Source organism: Notothenia coriiceps, unplaced genomic scaffold (genome assembly GCF_000735185.1).
Source record: "Notothenia coriiceps isolate Sejong01 unplaced genomic scaffold, NC01 NC01_scaffold00003144, whole genome shotgun sequence".
NCBI classification, from domain to species: Eukaryota; Metazoa; Chordata; class Actinopteri; order Perciformes; family Nototheniidae; genus Notothenia; species Notothenia coriiceps.
Window position 1 is genome coordinate 33,886 of NW_011335845.1, and position 13,010 is coordinate 46,895.

The window sequence follows — 13,010 nt, forward strand, 5'->3', positions numbered from 1 at the left end:
TGGTGGGCCCGCGGGATGGAGAAGCGGAGGTGTTGCCCACGTTGCCTTTTCGGGCTGTGCCCGGCCGGGCTCCGTGGCAAGCCCGGCCACCAGACGCTCGCCGACGAGTCCTCCTTCTGGGCCTGGCTCCAGAAGGGGACCCCGGGCTTTCTCCGGGCCGGGTATCCTCACTTCGTGTGTCGTCTTTCATGAGGTCTTGTGAACCAATCTTAGTCTGGCCCCTTGCCTGAGACCAATTTGCCATGGGAGACCCTACCAGGAACACAAGGTTCCAGACAACACAGCCCCCAGGTTCATCAGGGCACACAAACCTCTCTACCACGGTAAGGTGCTGGTTCTTCAGAGAGGCCCCCCCCGGGAAGATTATTTAAAAAAAAAAAAAAAAATCCCCCGGGAAGATTATTTTTTAAATGTTGAAGTTAAAAGCATCAATCTGGTGCACTTAGAGAGCAACATTAGGAGATCTATGGATACATCTCTCAACATCCATTATGAAACAGAACTGTAAGCAGATTTCTTTTTCTTTATGGATATTTTACAAATCACTCCCCTTTCAAACTGTATTCTTGTTTATTAATAACAACTTTTTTGTACTGTCATATAGTATTTTATACCTGTTTACTTTATTCTCTTATTTTTTATAACTATAATGATCATACAAAGATGTGCTTTTACCTGACTGGTTGGATAAAAAGCTTCTTATATTCGTTAGCATAGCTAGCTAACCAGATGCTAATAACAACAAAGTTATTGACTGTATGATCAGTATGACAGATGAACAGATCGCCACTGGGCTTTCAACTAAAGACACAGCCACGAAAAAACTGCGGCATGTGTAGGGCTCCTCATGGGTACTGCAATTTCTGGAAGTGCCGGAGCGACGTTCTGGTGCTCTCCGTCAGCACTACACCCCTGTCAGACGAGACATATACCACGTGATGACACCTTAGGCTCGAGTTGTGTTCAAGGACCCTGACATTGGCCAGGAAAAACAGGCACTCACTTGTTTAATTCTTTTACGGTCTAGATTTCTTTAATTTTTTTCTTTTTTGCGTGTGTTTATAAATTACCTCGAGGGCCGTACCAAATTGTCTCGCGGGCCGTCTACGGCCCGGGGGCCACAGGTTCCCCACCCCTGGTTTAGGCAATCCATTGTAGTGTTTTTCAATGTTGAGGTTATTACATGCCTCTCAATTTAATTAACCTCTCAGGAATGGAATTGATTGATATCAATATAAATTAGCTTCACCTTGTCGATAGCACACGTGTTTTTTATAATTTTATATCATGTCTACATCCACATGAGCTTTTACCGCTGCTATTTTTCTGTCCAATACATGAACCCAAAAACCTTCTCATTTTGTATATGTCCAGGGTGAAAACTGGCAAGACAAAATGATATTGATCATAACATTCGGAGAGAAACAGCAGAAGGTTGGTCGCAAATTGATGCCCTCCAAGCAGAGCTGTAAATGTGCGCCATGGGACACACAGTCCTCTCTGTCCTCTTTCCAGCTTCCTCTGTGTTTTACTTGCAGCAAAATGTTGTGTTCACAATTCACAGCCCGTCACAGCATGGTCCCCACATGCACCCCAATCAACACTGATTACACTGACTTTCACCGTCACCTGCTGTTGTTTTTTTGTGTATTTCAGACTCATTTTGTTTATAATGAAATTGATGTGACTTTGCACTAAATAATGCACGCTCTTTCTCTCTCTCTTTTGTCCTTCAAAATGTTGCCACAACACCGCAATTTTTTGGGGAAAATATATTCAGATTAGCCAGTGGAGTTGTTTAATGTTGGAGAAGTCGTACCGCTCAGGCAGAAGCACCACAGGCAATCTGGCAGGAAATGAATGGAAGTGGGCTTGTGTTTATACCACAGGGCTGATGGGAAAACTGGGAACAGCTGTGCAGGTAGGCGGTGGAGGTCAAGTGAAAGTTAGTACATGGCAGTAAAAGAAAGAAGACAGAAGAAAGTAGAACTAAGAGCTGGATGGCAAACTAAAATTTTTTAAATACTAACTCAACAAAATATACTGCTTATGTTTAGGAGCAGCATGCAGGTGGAAAACACTAAATCTAATTTTTGAAAGTGCTATTGACAATCATTGTTTGCAGCCATGTTACCCATTGTAATGACAAAACTTTATTATATGCCATAGCCATAAAACTCCTAGATATTGAAGTACTTACAGTCACTCACATAATCTCTCAAGAAAAACGTCAAATAATGAAACTGAGTGTAAAACATACATAAAAGTCAAATGGTTAGTTGTCCAGATTATGTTTGAGGAACGACAAACAGAGAACTTTCAAATGAGAATTTACAGTCGAAACAAAACAGTTGTGCATCACTGTCCATATCTCGTCTTTACAGCTGAATTCATTATTTAGTCTCCCAGGACACTTCAGGTTATTTAATATTCCAGTTCTCAGCTTGAAAAGAAACGAGGAAATCAGAGTGCTGCAGATCAGTTAACACCAGAGCCCTTGAAGAGCTTCTCACTGAGCTCTCGGAAGCAAAGGAGCTGTTGAAAGCTTTTCTGCTATTAAATCAAAAGCTCTTTGACAACCACCAGAGAGCTGTATCATGAATGTATCGTTAAGTAGTTTTAGCTGTGAATGCAAATTATAACCATGAGATTAAGCCATAAGACTTCTCTAAATTACAAAAGCTGAAGTGTCATAACCAAGAGCTGCAGTATTTCATTCGTCAAATCTGTAATAGCTCCATACTTTAGGATAACTACTGAAAGAGATATATCAAGCCCAAGTCGAGCAACAGGTAGAGACGTAGAGCTCACTGTGTGAAAAGAAGAGATGGAATATGAGAACAAATAATCAGAGGTATTTTTTTCCAATTTCACAACTTGAATGAACCAATGTATTTGAATTGAAATAGTTCCCTTTCATTTCAGCAGGTAAACTCTTTCTTTGAATTGGCGAGACGCTGGTATCTGGGGAGTTAATCTGATGCTGGAATCATAATAGAAAATCTGATGATATTGGTGTAACCTGACAGATGTTTGGCGTTTTTCACAAAAATGTACGTCATGCACAACAACGTCCATGTCATGTTGTGTTTTCTGTCACAGTAGAGAACAACCCTTTCTGTAACCAGGAAGGCTTACACAGGAATCACAGAAAAAAATTGCCACCACTCTCCCACTTGACAATATTAGCAACATTGAATTATATATTTCAAAGAGTAATGGAGGACAAACCTTTAGACTGCTACTCCAATGCTTTCATGTTCAACACAGGTATACCAATTGTCACTGAAATATAACTTTGAATATGATCCAATTTCCCTCCTACCAACCCTTCTTCTTCCATATACCACACAAAGTAAATGGGTAGAAAGGCTGTGTATTATTAACTTGGTACACATAGTATAAGACATTTATATGCATGATTTCCGTGTGCTTGAGGTAAAACTGGCTTAGCAAAAGTGACTTTCTCATTCCTCCCTTTGAAACACACACTCAGCATTCACATGAAATCCTCCTCGAGTGGGACACGTATTGAGTCTGACAAACACACATGCACACTTAAGTGTTGGTAGAAGGGATTAGTGTGTACTGGAGGGAACATGTGAAATGTATGAAAGGGGGGAGAGAGAAGCAGGACATGCTGAGAAGCTTAAGAGCAGCTGGTGAATAGAGCGGAGGGAAGACAGGTTTTGGAGAGGTTTCCTGTGACAGACACTTGAGGGAATAACCCACCTGCTAAATATTTCACAAGCTGAAGTTGCCTCAACTTTATTCAAAGAAACTTCCAAATGTGTTCTTGGTATTACTTTATTGTGAGGACTTTGCAGTGTTGATTTAGCAAACACAATCAGAAACCAAATCAAAATACATCTATTCTGTTTTTGCAAGGTTTCATTATATAACCATTGTTACATCCCAAATACTGTTCCTTTTCCTCTGCTTTCTTCCAAGCTCAGTTCTCACCACAACACACGCTGTTTGCAGACAGCAACCCTGAATAATTCCCTTATCACCTCTATTTGGCCTTGATAGGCAATGACTGAGATGCTGCGTCTCAACACTGCTGCGTCCGTGCCTCTGTAGCACATAACATATCAACCTCCCAGTTGGTCACTCAGCTTGCTACTGTTTGTCAAGCCCTCTGTGTTTATCTAACACTGGAAATCTACGCTTGTGTTAGCTTTTTGCCTAGAAGCGTGTCTGCTTCAGACTAAACGTGATGTTCTGGATGAGAGTAGCTTTTAACCCAAGGAGATACTCACTGTAGGTGTATTATGACCGGAGAAGGGATGTGCTGAAACAAGAATGTCATGGCTAATGTCACACCACATCTGGTTTTCTACAGACTGTGTTACGAGTGTGTTTCCTGTGGTTTGCAGGAAGAAGAATGGATCTGTATGTTACTGTACAATGCAATACAAAGGAGCTTTATTGGCATGACCACATGTTAAACATAGCATTGCCAAGTACCATGTGTGATTCATACTGTATGTGAAACTATTTACAATACTAAAGACCAAAATCTTGAGAATAGAATGTAGAATAGCTTCATAGAAATATAAGCTTCACCTCCATTATTGCTTTGGATGCTGGTTGGTATTATACAGACAGTGGGTGTTTTACAGCAGAGTTTATTGAGACTCACCCGGCACAGTCTGGTGCCACCGGGGAACTTGTAGAAGAAAAAAAAACACTTCCTATCAGTGTGTCCTACCCTGGAGCAGGTGATGTCCTCTATGCAACCACAAGACACCCACAGCTGCAGAGATAGAGAAAGTGATATACTGTTACACAGATATAAGCATTGATGACAGTGTATCAGTTGTGTGTTGGTGGCTTTTAAATGTACAAGCTGCTGACAGCGTGTAAAAGGCAGGACACTGGAAAGTAGTCAGACACAGAGGGGGAGAGAAAATAAAAGACAGGAAGATGTAGGTTTGAAAGATCGGAGATGGAATGGTGAGAAGGTGAGTAAGGGAGTGAGGGGAGTACAACACAGAAACAGCGTGAAGGCAGTGGATAAAAGGAGAAGATTATTTGGAAACTTAATGGATAAAAAAATTAAGATGTTTTCAACTTAACATTGAATGAAAATGTGTTGACAGGAAGTAAAGCCGATGCAGTGAGGAGCCCAGGAAAGACTGTTCTATAATTGCATTACATAGATGTAATTCTATACGGGGCAAAAAGACAAAGCAGTATGTAATGTTTGATTCAAAATGCATTCACATGCTCATGTTGTGACTTGGCTAAACCTTAAGATACTCATTGTTTTGGTGCTGAAATCAGGTCATGTTTTACAAACTACTTCCCAATACATGTTGGGTTCAATGTGTCTGTGTCAGCTGTAAATACCCCCATGAGTGTGATGACCCTTTGTCAGGTAATCCCTTACTTATCTGTGCTGGACCAGTGAGCGTGTTGGATCCAAAATGCCAAGCTAGTGGCGTTATTGAAACCAAGATTACATTTCAAATGTTGGGCTTCAAACAGCCTTCTCAGCTTGACATGAAACCTCAAAACTAATATACCTTCAAGTCTGCTACAGTCCATGTTATTGGTTTTAAGTTTATTTTGACAATTCCAACCGCATGCTCAACCTAATTAAGCACATTTTGGATTGAGGTTTGTGCAGGGAGGATTCTGAAGTCCATTTGTGCAGTTCTTTGCTTTGCTCACTTTAAAGTTTTACAGCAATCTGAAAGGGAATGAATAATGAACACAAAAAAGACAAAGAGGCTTTTAACAAAGAGGATTAGAACAAAATGGTGGGTGTGGGGGGGTAGGGCAGAGAACTGAAAAGCCAGACTAAGACATGAAACATGCGGAGAGAGAGATAACGGAATGGAGGAGAGGTACCCACTCCAACTAGATTTGGCTGAGCAGGGTCCCTTGATATGTAAATGCGCTACTGCAGTATGAATGTTTGATGGCTGCCGAGGCTCGACGTGCAGCGAGGGCCAACAAAGCATGAAATATACATTACAACTTGAGGCATTGTGTCTGCAAAGGTGTGAGGCATGCACACACATACACACTGTTCTGAAATCTCACTCTGTCACTCACACACACACACAGCAACTCAGTCAATAAAGGTTCAGCCTTGTGTCACAAAAGAGGGGAATTTCATGTTGAGAGAAAAAAAGAAGAGTATCTGTGCTTATTCATGTGTATGTATAGAACACGTAGAATTGAAAATGTGCTCAAAGATTCAGAGATGGGAAGTAGTGGAGTACAAATACTTTGTTACTGTACTTAAGTACATTTTTCTGGTATCAGTGCTCCACTTATTTTTCTGACGACTTTTTACTTTTACTTCTTATACTTTTAACACAAATACCTGTACTTTCTACTTCTTACATTTTCAAAACAGGCTCTTTACTTTAGTTTTAATCTACGTTTGGTGGCCTGATCATTATTATTTAGTATCATTTGGTGCCAATTGATTTGAACACGATCCGTGTATCATTTCCTGTCCTTCTCCAAAGGAGAGCGACCAATGAAAACGTTGTCATTTTGCCGTTGTTCAGCATCGACACATTCATTGGCTAACAATGACATTATTGTTCTATTAATATAAAGTGAGGTCAGTTCCTCTTTAAAACAGATGGTAGTTATGGGTAGTTTTTACTTAAGTACATATCGAAAGTCCATAAATCTTTACTTTTACTTGAGTAAAGAAGTTTAGTCAGTACCTGTACTTTTACCAGGGTATTTTTAAACACTAGTGGCTGTACTTCTACTTGAGTATAGGATGTGAGTACTTTTGCCATCTCTGCAAAGATTGTAGGTCAGCCCTTTGTGAAACGTTATGAATCTACCTTCCAAAATAAAATGTTGAGGTTTGCAAAAAACAATGACTCTGACCCCAACCATGTCCTCAACAACAAATGAGAATTGTTACCATCAAATCAGAGACCAGATTATTCCGATTACTTCCAATACAATTGTAAATTGTGTGTGCGTGTGTATCTTGGTTGGACACGACCAGCAGTCTTCTGGGTGAAATGTGTGTGTTTCTTTTGAGTTATCCATCTTCCCGTCAAACCACAGCTGAGCAGTCTTAATCCCACGTCACAACACTTCCTGATTCCTTGCTCTTAGCATGTCATATTACCTCTGATGGGTTGACCTTGTAGTAACTTGAAAGCCTGGTGGGGCTTATTCAGACGCTAAAGGGTGCCTTGGGCATTGGAATCCTTGTGCTGTGACAAATGTCGCTATTTGATGCCCTGGCAATGGTTTTGCAAGCTTCTCTTTTTCAGTGATGTGTCTCAGTGTGATACTCCCCTCAGTCATATAAATAAGAGGATCTTGAAGTGGACCTAAGATTGGAGTTTCCTAAAAAATGGATTTGCCCACTTTCTTTTCGAACATCTTGTAAGTAAATCTGACCATGTTGGCCTCCCAGTGGTGATAGACCATTTTCACAGCAGACACTTTGATTCCTAAAAGCGGCTAAAGCACAGGCGTAAATACCAACATTCAGCCATGTCAATGAGTGAGTATACAGAATACCTAAGCCATGGAACCGGTTCACCGAAATGGAATGCAGCTATGATTTTTCCAGCTTTGAAAAGTCAATATTGCTGTAGTGAAAAGGGGCAATTAGACTTTCATGTAAGTAAGCAGCTTTTTTATTAAAGCAGTGTGTTTGAGTGCTTTTTGATGGACTGGTCACCTGAAAGCTCTGCTGTAATTGCTGCAGTCACTTACTGCTGCTCCTGATGTTTATACTTCAGTTCATCGTCATAACCCAGTAGTGTTATTAAAGTCTTTCCCCAATATGTATTCTTTGAAGGTCACAGCCAAGAGGCCAAATTTCAACTTTGCATATATCCCACATTCATACAGCATGTTGCTCTTTAACTAAATATCAATTGTAAAATCTCATAAAGATTTTAAAATAAATACTGAATAGATGGCATTTGTGCTATTCTGACTCTTTAAACGATGTAATTTTACAGCAAGAAAGTCTCCTAAAATACTTTAATAATGTCTCGCTTTAATTGAGTAATCACACTCATTAAGCCAGTCTTTACTAGCAAGTGATTTTTCCACAATTTTTATTTTAGGTAGAAGCATAACAACACCAGCATATCTACTTTAGGAAGATAAATAATATGTTTCTCTTCTGCATTTCCTTGTCTCCCTCTGCAAAACAAAGCAATCCCTCCTTCCCACAGCAACACAATTGTCTCCGTCTCCTCTCCAAACTGCATGTCAAACTCCATCCTTCATCCACTTTTCTAGGTATGATGCCAAACCCTCCATCTTCCCATTGGTATGCCAAACATTTCACACCCTTCATCATCTTCACCACACCGTTAGAGCTCTCTTACTGCAGGGACCGGCTTTTTGTAAAATCTGAAGTCTGAGCTTTGCGCCTCAGGGATTACTCTGAAAGCCCTTTAGTCATTTTGTCACAACAATGTAACCTCAACTGTGCGACGGTCACCACGTGCCACGGTGGGTTGCCGCACTGCAATTAATAGTCACTCGCATTACAATATCACTTTGTACAGGGGAATAAACGTTTTTGTTTGGATTAACATGTGGCTTACACTCTGTATCCCCCGGCAGATTAGGTTTAGAGGTTTTGTCAAAGTTTATTTTAGTTACATTGGTTTTGCTTTTCAATTTACTCCGGTAATTGTTCTTCAACCAAACCCAGTTTTAGAATTCATAAAGTAGTGCCTATTAAACAAATAGATGAATAAAGGTAATTTGTAAATATGTGTAGACAAAAAAAGGAAGATTTAGGAACCAAGGTCATGTTAATTGTTCTAATGGATGTGTTTCTGTAGCATCTTCCAATTAACAAATATGGTTTCTCTCCAGGCACTGCAGCAGCAAGCTAAATCTCGTCTCATTTCTCTGACTTTTATCACATACATTGTGATTTTAAGTTATTTAATATCCCTAGCACAACAATCACAAAGAAGCAGTCATTGACAATTCCTTGGGTATAATGGTACAGATTAGTCATTATTCACTGGATTGCTGTGAAGCAGTGGCAGTAGGTTGCCTGAATGGCATTGGTATAGCAACTTGTTTTAATATGTTTGTATAAGAATGAACAGAAAACAGTGAGATTGATAAAGATGTGCTCAAGGGAATATATATATAGAAACTCACTTTTCACACAATGTCTGAAATATTTTTTCTGTGAACCAGCAATGAATACTTCTGATTTCACCACTACAAATACAAAAGGTATCAAACCGGACCCTTTGTGTAAATTGTGTGGCTTTTGCTAAGACGTAGCCTATCAGTAAGAGAATGATGAGGTAGGAAAAGACTCAGGCTATAATATGAATATGAACATAGAAGATTTTGAGAACAGTGGGTTTTCTCTGCTAACATCCTTACAATAAGTTAATGGATTTTACATGATTTAAAAAAAATAAAGGTTTCTTCCTAAACGTGTATTAGCACTTCCTTCTTTGTTTGATACACTTTTTTTAAACAAAACATGTGTGTGTGTATTTTGTGGGACGGAAAGGAAGTGAGAGAGAGAAAGGACCTTGCTGCATCACTGTCTTTTTTCCACTGTTCTCCAGCCTGAAGGTTTTCTATAGGGCCAAGAACCAATTAACCCATCTGCACCACTGTGGGCTCTGACTGGTGTGACAAGCTCTGCGGTGCCAAACTACATAATATTCCTCAGCTGGCGGTGCAGTGGGAGCTCCTCCCAGAGCAGCTGAATGAAACAAACTTAGCCGCTCAAGACACAGAGGACAGAGTGCTCTGCTGCTGAGCGATGACAAGGTGAGGACAGAGCCATTGTGTGAGTCCCACTTGTCGTTGCTTGCTTACCAGATTGATTTTGTAGTTTGGCCCACCAAAAGGAGGACTGCTGCTTTAGTAAAGGAAAGAAAGTATGTTTCTCAAGCATTTTATGCATAATAATTAGAAAGAAGCAGAATACATTAGTTATTTTTCAGTGGGTAGGACTATCTACGGATTTTGTACTTTTTTTCAATAACAGGGTCTACCCAGTGGGTTCAAGCCTTGTTGCCATTGGTAACCCATGGAGGTTCGTACATAGTATTTTATGTTATGGTGAGATGTTGCTGGCCATTCAGCATTGACACAGATCTTTTAAAAAATATTTGTACATAAACACTTTTGCACACTGTACTTTGTGTACTGTGAGGCTAATCTGCACATTTCCTTGCTCTTTTGCTATTTGTAAGAGCTATGTTTCTAAATCATTTGTATTGATTCAACTTCTGAAAAACTGAATTGCAGCCGACTACCCTTGCCAAGGAACACCGTGTTCAGAGCACAGTGAATAAGAAATCCATTATCTCTATCAAAAGAAATCTACGTTGTAGGTCACATCAAATGAAAGGAACACAAAGCATGACAGGCCTCTTTAAACTTATACAATAGCGACTGACACCAAATGAATGAATGGCAACTGAAGAGACAGGAAAACGCACCAGGGTGATTAGCACTCTAAAAGGCCTCTAAAGAGATACTGTATATGGCAGCAAATGAAAAATAAATAGTTTTGCTTGGAGAAGTAGGCCATGGAGTTCCGAAAAGGAAATTGACAAGGTGAAGCAAGATGAGAGGAGGAAGATGATGAAACTAAGAATCACATTTTGAAAAAGAAAAAGGCGAACAATGCAATGATTTATACAGGGGAGACAGGGTATGCCAGGAGGACAGGGGATTTATAAATGGACCGAGTGCACAGAATAATGTATTTCTAATGACCAAAGGGAGGATCGCCTCTTCCCACAGCAAGCAGAGCTTTTTCTTCTTTATACAACCATAGAGGGCCAGACTATAAACATGAATACCTATTTTTGTAACAACTGGACAGCAATATCTGAGTGCAGGGACAGAACTGAAACTAGATTGAATCTGGGTTAAAACACAAGCGGTCAACTAAAAGTCGACAGGTTGGAAAGATGAAAGAAGAGGTTAATAATTTAAACACTACGTTCTGAGGTGTAACATGAAGTGAGAACACGTGTTATGTTGTAAATATTTCATGCAGCACAAAAAAAAAAGTGTAAACAAAAATAGGTAAATCAAAATCAAATCAAATCAAGGTTTATTTATAAAGCACATTTAAAAGCGATTTTTGGTCGGGCCAAAGTGCTGTACATGTAATAAATACTACAATAAAATAAAAACACATTACTACAATCAGAATAAAAGACAATAAATTACAACAGATATATAAAAAACCCAGGGAAAAAGTCAGGAGTCGTGCTCCGCTCTGACTAAAAGGCCAGGGAGAAGAAGTGTGTCTTAAGAGTAGATTTAAAAACCCCTAGGGTCTGGGCCGACCTCACATGGAGGGGCAGAGTGTTCCAGAGCCTAGGGCCAGCTGCTGCGAAGGCTCAGTGCCCTCGGGTTTTGAGCCTGGTCTTGGGCACTACCAGCAGCAGCTGGTCAGCAGATCTTAAAGCTCTGGCTGGGGTGTAGCGATGGAGGAGTTCGGCTATATAGGCCGGAGCCAGCCCATTTATTGCTTTAAAAACAAATAAAAGGATTTTAAAATCAATTCGGAACCGAATTGGAAGCCAGTGCAGTGAGGCCAGAATTGGGGTAATGTGGTCACGCTTTTTGTGGCCAGTCAGTAGACGTGCAGCTGCGTTCTGCACTAGCTGCAGGTGTTTCATTGACGCCTGGTCCATACCCACGTACAGAGCGTTGCAGTAGTCCAACCTCGAGATAACAAAGATGTTAATAACCCTTTCCAGGTCTTTAAAAGATGAAAACGACTTGGTCTTGGCCAATAGTCGTATTTAAAAAAAGCAGGTTTTGACTACGCTGCTGACCTGCTTATCGAATTTAAAAGCGCTATTGAAGGTCACTCCAAGGTTCGTGACAGAGGGGAGGATATTATTTTTGAGGGAGCCCAGAATATCAACCTGGGAGGTTGGGGTCCAAAAAAGATAACCTCAATCTTGCCCTCATTGAGGTTGAGGAAACGTTGGCTCAGCCAGGATTTGATCTCTGCTAAGCAGTTCATCAATAGCTGTAATGAGTTGTCATTTGAATTGAGTGGCAGATAGATCTGTACATAGTCGGCGTAGCAGTGGAAGGTGATGTTGTGTTTTGTGAGAATTGAACCTAGGGGCAGTATGTACAGTAGAAAAAGGATGGGGCCCAGAATCGAGCCTTGGGGAACCCCACAAGTAAGAGGAGAAGGCACCTAACTGCACAGAGAAGCTACGGTCTGTCAGGTAGGACCTGAACCATGCAAGGGCAGAGCCTGTGATGCCTGCGGACTGTTCGAGCCGCGACAACAGGATGCTATGGTCCACAGTTTCGAAGGCAGCTGTCAGGTCCAACAGCACCAGGACAGCTGGCTGGGCTACCTGAGTCGGCGGCTAGGAGCAGATCATTAAAAACTCTTAAAAGGGCTGTTTCAGTGCTGTGAATGGGTTTGAAGCCAGACTGAAACTTTTCATGGATGCCATGCATGGTTAAAAAAGACTGCAGCTTGGCGTAGACTACTCGCTCCAGGGCTTTAGATAAAAAAGGTAGCTGGGAGATGGGCCTAAAATTTGCGAGAATGGAAGGGTCGAGATTTTTCTTTTTAAGTAGTGGCTTAACCACGGCATGTTTGAAGACAGCTGGGACACATCCTGAGCTAAGAGAGGTATTTATAAGTAATAAAATACTTGCTCCAACTGATTCGAAAACATCTCTGAGAAGGCGAGAGGGAATGCTGTCTGAGGTGCAGTTTGTCGGCTGCAGGTGCATGACTACATACCGAGAGAGAGGAGAGGGAGAGGGATACAGGCTCAAAGTGGTCGAGGACAGCAGGGCACAGAAAAGGAGCAGGATCTGGGGTAGCACTAGTGTGGGCTAGCCTAAGAGCAGATACTTTTTCAATAAAAAATGTAAGAAACTTATCACAGAGAGTAGTCGATGGCACAATTGGAGAAGCATCACAAGGATTAATGATCGAGTTAAGGACATTAAAAAGAACCTGAGGTTTATGGCTGTTTTTGGAGATTAACAGAGAAATGTGCTCC

At 40.8% G+C, this 13,010-nt stretch overlaps 1 pseudogene; it reads right to left on the minus strand.

Moving 5' to 3' along the window:
• LOC104941111 (uncharacterized) overlaps positions 1–12,735 on the minus strand; it is a 40,282-nt pseudogene extending 27,547 nt beyond the window's left edge.
• Positions 12,736–13,010: the final 275 nt, after the last annotated feature.